Here is a 6,782-nt window from a genome sequence, read left to right on the forward strand (position 1 = left end):
GAGGAGGAAGAAGAAGAGGAAGAAGAAGGAGGAAGAAGAGGAAGAAGAAAAGAAAAAAGCCAATTGAGAGCAAAAGTCCAGTATTAACGTGTCTGTGCACACGCATGTGCACGCACACACAGAGGCTTTTCTTTGTTATCAGGAAACACATACACACTGAAGTATTGAGAATCAGAACATCTTGTACTCTCCCACAGTTCCTACTCTCAAGTATGTAAGTATGTGGGTGTGCATATGTGTGGATGGGTAGATGGACAGATACATAGATGATTAGAGACATAAGCATGCTAGTAAAATTCTATTAACTCTCTGAGAGGAAACAAATCCTTAATTTTGTTGCGTTCTTTGTGTTACTTCTAAGTATTTCCGCTACAGCTGATAGAAGCTACCAGCCTGAGGTCACTGAAGGCAATACTGGAAAGACAGGTTCCAAGCACACCACTGTAGAATTCTGCATACAATTTTTGCAAATCTTTCAAAGATGACTTTGAAATCAAATGAAGAGGAGAAGTGGAGAGGGGAGAAAACAGTCATGAAAGTCAATGTATTGGCCTGGGAAGGTGGCTTAGTGGTAGACTGCTTGCCTAGAATGCATGAAGCCCTGGGTTCTATTCTTCAGTACCACATACACAGAAAAGGCTCCCAGAAGGCATAAAAACAAACAAACAAAAATAGTAAAGAGCATTTCTTACAAGCTGGGAATGTGGCTTAGTGGTAGAGTGCTTGCCTAGCGTGCATGAAGCCCTAGGTTTGATTCCTTACCTCACATAAACAGAAAAAGCCAGAAGTGATGCTATGGCTCAAGTGGTAGAGAGCTAGTCTTGAGCAAAAGAAGTTCAGGGACCGTGTCCAGGCCCTGAGTTCAAGCCCAGGACTGGCAAAAAAATTCAATATATATCTTACAAAATTAAGTAAAGTGAGGGAAGGGGTAGATTGGGAGGGATGAGTGATAAAGTTGAAAAGGGGTGACACTGTGTTCATAGACTGCTTTGTTAAATGGCAACTCCTCTGTACAACCACTCAAAGGTAATAAAACACAATAAGATAGAAAAAAGAAATAAAAGAAATTTCAACTTATCGTATCTATATGATAAATGTATTACCAACATATTTCCCCCTGGAAATTGAGTAAAGCCATGTTTTAAGGCCATAAGTCTCTATAGAGTTTACATGTATGGTGTTGGGGATTGAACCTAGATCCTTGAGCATATGAGACAAGCATTCTGCCATAACCTACAGCACTAGCCTAGTCTTTTTTTAGTAAAGAGTAGACTACAATTTAACCACAATACCTAAGTCTGCAGTATTTTATTATACTAATAGACAACAAACTGGTCAAGGTCTATCAGAGAAATACTAACAAGATTGCACATTTAGTGATCGCCTTACTGTTAAACATTTAGCTGTGGATGGTGCACTTTGTACCTGCTTGAGCTAGGGAAGGAAAGCAATGTATCCTCCTCACCCCATCCTGCCTGGATATGGAGGACGAAAGTATGAAGGAAGGAGGGAATGCTTCAGCATAATTGCTACTAATAACCTTCCAAAGCCACACTGTATGGTGGGTCAGCTGTGTCCTCTTCAGATCTATCAAGGATAGCATGCCTGTTTCTCAGGCCATAGAACTATTGTAAAAATCACTAACTATTGTGCAATTATTGGGACCTGAGAGTTGGCTGCTTAAACCCTGCACCTGCTGACCAGATGTTAACAAGACTGAAAGCCTGTGAATCTTAAATCTTTTCATTATAAAACCTTAAACAACAATAAGCCCGCCTCTAGTGGCTCACGCCTGTAATCCTAGCTACTCAGGAGGCTGAGATATGAGGATGGTAGTTCAAAGCTAGACTGGGCAGGAAAGTCTGTGAGACTCTTATCTCCAATAAACCACTCAGAAAACCGGAAGTAGTGCTGTGGCTCAAATGGTAGGCGCTAGCCTTGAGCTAAAGAGCTGAGGGACAGCGCCCAGGCCCAGAGTTCAAGCCCCACTACCAACAACAACAAAAAAAAAAAAAGTTGAAACAACTCAACATCTGTAGAAAATCTTTGAGATCTGAATTCAACATATCGTTTACAAAACATAGCAAAAGCACAATCCATAGATGAAAATATTGATAAACTAGATTTCTTCAAAATGTAAAACATCTGTTCTTCGAGAGACCCAAAAATTAAATGATACACACTACAGACAGGAGATAGGTGCAAAACACACATCTGATTCAGGACTTATATACAGACCATGCAGGCTATAGGCAAGGCTCAAATCATAGAGTGTTTGCCTAGCAAGGACAGGACACTGAGTTTAAACCCTAGAGTGAAAAACAGAATATAGAAAGAACTATTGAAACTCAATAATAGGAAAATAAGGAAGCCAAGCAGAAGATAGGCAAAATGTTGAAACAAAAACCTCACCAAAGAAGACATATAGAGAGACATATATGTATATATATATATATATATATATATATATATATGTATACACACACACACACACATATATGGTCAATAAGCCCATGAAAAGATATTCAAAATCACTGGTCATTACAGAAATGCAAGTTAGAGCAATGTTGAATTACTGCACTATTAAAATGCTTGAATGTTTTAACTTGATAATGCCCCATGGTACTGGCAAAGGATACACTGACTACTCAGGAGTCGCTGGTGAGAATACAAAATGATGCAACCATTTTGGGAAACAGATTTTCAATGTCTTATAAACTTCAACATATGCTTACCATACAGCCGAAGAATCCTATCCATATGTGTGTTCCCAAGAGGAATGAAAATGTGTGTTTACACAAAATCTATACATGCAAGTTGATAGAAGCTCTAATGAGAATTCCAAAACCCCAGGAACAACCCATGTGTCTCTAGTGAGTCAGAAAATAATATTAAAACAAAAACAATATTTTTGAATGACTACTGATCCAAGCATAACATAGATGGTTTCCCAAAGCACTACACTAAAAGAAGCCAGGTCCACAAAAGCAAAAAGAGGTTGCACTTACATGACATTTTGGAAAGAAGCTAAAAAGAGAGAGTCTGGGAAGGGCAGGAATGGGGCCGGAGAGTCATTTCCTGAGGAGGGACACAGAGAGCATTGAGGAATGATGTGACAGCTCTACATTTTGTTTGTGGCAACACGATGACCATGCATATTTTTAGACCTCATCAGACTGCACTGAAATGGCCCCACATCACTGCATGAAGATGATACTTCAATAACCGTCCCAACACTACTGATCACATCATCAAAAACAACACGCACCTAGGAAGAAATCTACTGGACAATGGACAATAGGTCACCGTGGAAAACTAAAAAGCATTACTGAGCTAATGAAAAGCTAAATAAATGCATGGATTGACATAGTTATTATTTGGAGCCAAAATATGGTAAAAAAAAAAATTCAGCTTACATTGATCTTTAGGTTCAATGCAATCACAATGAAAATCCCAACAGATTATGTATGTACATGGTTTGAAAAATTAAAGAAGCAGAACCAAGTAATAGACATGCCCTAACAGGTATTCCTGAATTCCCTAGAAAGGTAAATCTGTGGGAATTGTTGACCTTACCAAAGCCAACACTGGACATATAGTTCATTAAAAAAAAGGAATCATATTACCACTTGAGCCACAGCACCTCTCCCAGCTTTTTCTATGATTAATTGGAGATGAGGCTCACAGCCTTTCCTGCCTAGGTTGGCTTCGAACCTTGATCCTCAGATCTTAGCATCCTCAGTAGATTTAAACAGTCAAGTAAAATCAAGCTGGGTAATCATGGCAGAAGGTGGATTCGATCCCTGTGAATGTGTTTGCTCTCATGAACATGCAATGAGAAGGCTGATCAATCTGTTGCGGCAATCCCAGTCCTACTGCACAGACACAGAATGTCTTCAGGAATTACCAGGACCTTCTGGTGACAATGGCAACAGTGTTACTATGATCCTGATGGCCTAGATGATTATTGCAGTGATCTTGTTCTTACTGAGACCACCTAATCTAAGAGGATCCAACCTACCTGGCAAGCCAACTAGTCCACATAATGGACAAGATCCACCAGCTCCTCCTGTGGACTAATTTTGTGATATGGGAAGCAAAACAATTTGCACGACCAAATGAACAAGACCACCAGAGTACTCTTAACCCCATTAGAACTGTTTTTCCTTTTGCACCTGCAATTTGGGATGGTATTGTTTTCATGAGCTTCTAGAAACTTTACTTGTAAACTTTTGCTTCCTGTGTTATCACCATTCCTATTTACAGTATATTTGAGTAAATAATTATATTAAAAAAAAGTTACATGGGGCTTTTTTGGTTGTCCTAAATTTAAATATTCCATTCATTCTGTTTGTAATTGTGATTGTAATTTTTGTGGTGATTTTTGACATAATTGAAGGAAATTTGAGATTTCACATTTACTATTTAGAGAGTTTTGATAGTTTTACTTTTTTTTTCAGAAGGCATTTATAAAGTCATGTTATTTGGGATTATGGAAGACAATTAGAACCACATTGCATTTGCATTTGCCTTGGTAGGTGATTTGTGGGTGGCAACTCTTGGAGCATTTTACAAGCTCCAGCTGAAATCTGGGTCACTCATTATGGCTGACTTTAGTGCTAGAATAGGGAAGTGAAATGGTTGTTTACTAATTTTCTACTCCTAATTGTCGCGACCGCCTCGACCCGCAAGGATGACGCGACAACAGGTTCTTCTTTCAGATGGTTTATTCAGGACCTTGTTTACAGCTTCTTTTCTCCTACTTCTCTCCTGCCTGCTTCTTCCTGCTTCTTCCTGTTTCTCCTTGTTTCTCCTTCTTCTTCTTTCTCCTTGCTTCTCTTTATTTCTCCTTCCCATCCGCCCCCGCGCTCCGGTTATAAGCCTCCTGGATGGCCAATCCTGAAGCGCCACATGGCATATACTGATAGGGCTGCAAACACGGAAGCAAACTAGGAGCCAAGTCATAGCCATATAAGGAGTTGTGTTTTACAGAGAGCACTCCTCACGAGGAAGACGGAAGGCGGAAGCCTGAGCCATCTTAGGTCACAGCGGCACCACGCGGCCCCGCCATTTTAGCTACAATGTTGCTTTTGCAGCGGTCTTTGGTCGCAGCTCCCGCAGCTCTCCACACCTAATAAAAATGTCTGATGTTCAGAATAAAAAAAATCATAGAGATGAAAGAAGAACTAAAAGAAAGTCAATATAATATTTGTGTGAAGAATAGAATCCTGCCAGGTGTCGTGGCTTAGAACTGTAATCCTAGCTACACAGGAAGCTGAGATCTAAGAATCACAGTTTGAAGCCAGCAAAATAAAAATATTTCCAATTAACCCCAAATGGCTACAAGTGGAGTTGTAGCTCAAGTGGCAAAGCACCAGCCATGATATAAAAAGCCCAGGCCCTGAGTTCAATCCCTAGGACAGGCGCGCACGCGTGCACACACACACACACACACACACACACACACACACACACTGTAGACTACCATGGTTCTTACAAGTGGAGATGAGCTAAGGCCTAAGCTAATGCTTCTGACTAACATATACTGAACTAAAACTGTCCTAGGAGCTTAAATACCCAGTATCCCCATTACCATCAAATCAAACTCACAGATTGATAAGGCAGCTACGGAAACTCTATGTTACACATTTAAAAGCTACAGCTTTGTAAGGCTAAATGCCTTTCCAAGGATACAAATCCAGTGAATGAACATTCATACTATCAGTTTGCTCCTCAGGAGGGGTCTGATTGGAGAATTAAAATGAATACATATTATACCATTTTGCATTCAGAATAAGTGGGAGGGCTGGTAGGCTGGCCTGCTGGATACTGGGATTGGCTGCAAATTGAAATCCAGAAATCAGCACTCTATCTCTAATTTAATACAACTGGGGACAGGAATGGCATTGGAACAACTAGTAGGGGGGAAAAAGTGACAAATTAGGGCCCATTGAAGGCGTGAAGCTTGATTGAAATTACAGTTCCTCATACTTCACTAATCTAGGCAAAGGTAAGAAATGTTAGGTCACAAGATGTCACAGCTGCACATTTTTCCTTGTAAACTAAAGGGTGTGGTGAGGCCAGTTTCAGTTATACCATTGGCCTGTTGCAAAGCCTTTGTCAAAGATGGGAGGGAAAGAGGGAAAGAGGGAGGGAGGGAAGAAGGAAGGGGGGAGGAAGGAAGAAAAAGAAGGAGGTCTTACTTATGTAGCCCAGACTGGCTTCAAATTTGAGCTCCTCTTGCTTCAACCACCCAAGTTCTGAGTTTACAGGTATCTCCGACCACCTATAGCAATGCTTAACTTTCTAATGAAAAAGATGTAAATAATTAAAACTTTCTTTTTATGATGCAGCTTTAAGTCAACAAAATATATATGAATACCTTTACTACTAGTGAATTAGTGCACTTTTGATCACTTGTGACAGAAATAACAGTTCAAATCGGCTTTTCTTTCCCTTGTGCACCTGTAAATCCTAGCTACATAGGAGGCTGAGCTCTGAGGATCACAGTATAAAACTCTGGGAAACAAAACCAATGAGCCAGCAAAAAGCCAGAAGTGGAGCTTTGGATCAACTGGTAGTACCAGCCTTGAGCAAAAGAAGGAGGAGGAGGAGGAAGAAGAAGAAGGAGGAGGAGGAGGAGGAGGAGAAGGAGGAGAAGAAGAGGAAGAAGAAGAAGAGGAGGAAGAAGAGGAAGAAGAAGAAGAAGAAGAAGAAGAAGAAGAAGAAGAAGAAGAAGAAGAAGAAGAAGAAGAAGAAGAAGAAGAAGAAGAAGAAGAGGA

Source organism: Dipodomys ordii, unplaced genomic scaffold, assembly GCF_000151885.1.
Source record: "Dipodomys ordii isolate 6190 unplaced genomic scaffold, Dord_2.0 Scaffold60, whole genome shotgun sequence".
NCBI lineage: Eukaryota > Metazoa > Chordata > Mammalia > Rodentia > Heteromyidae > Dipodomys > Dipodomys ordii.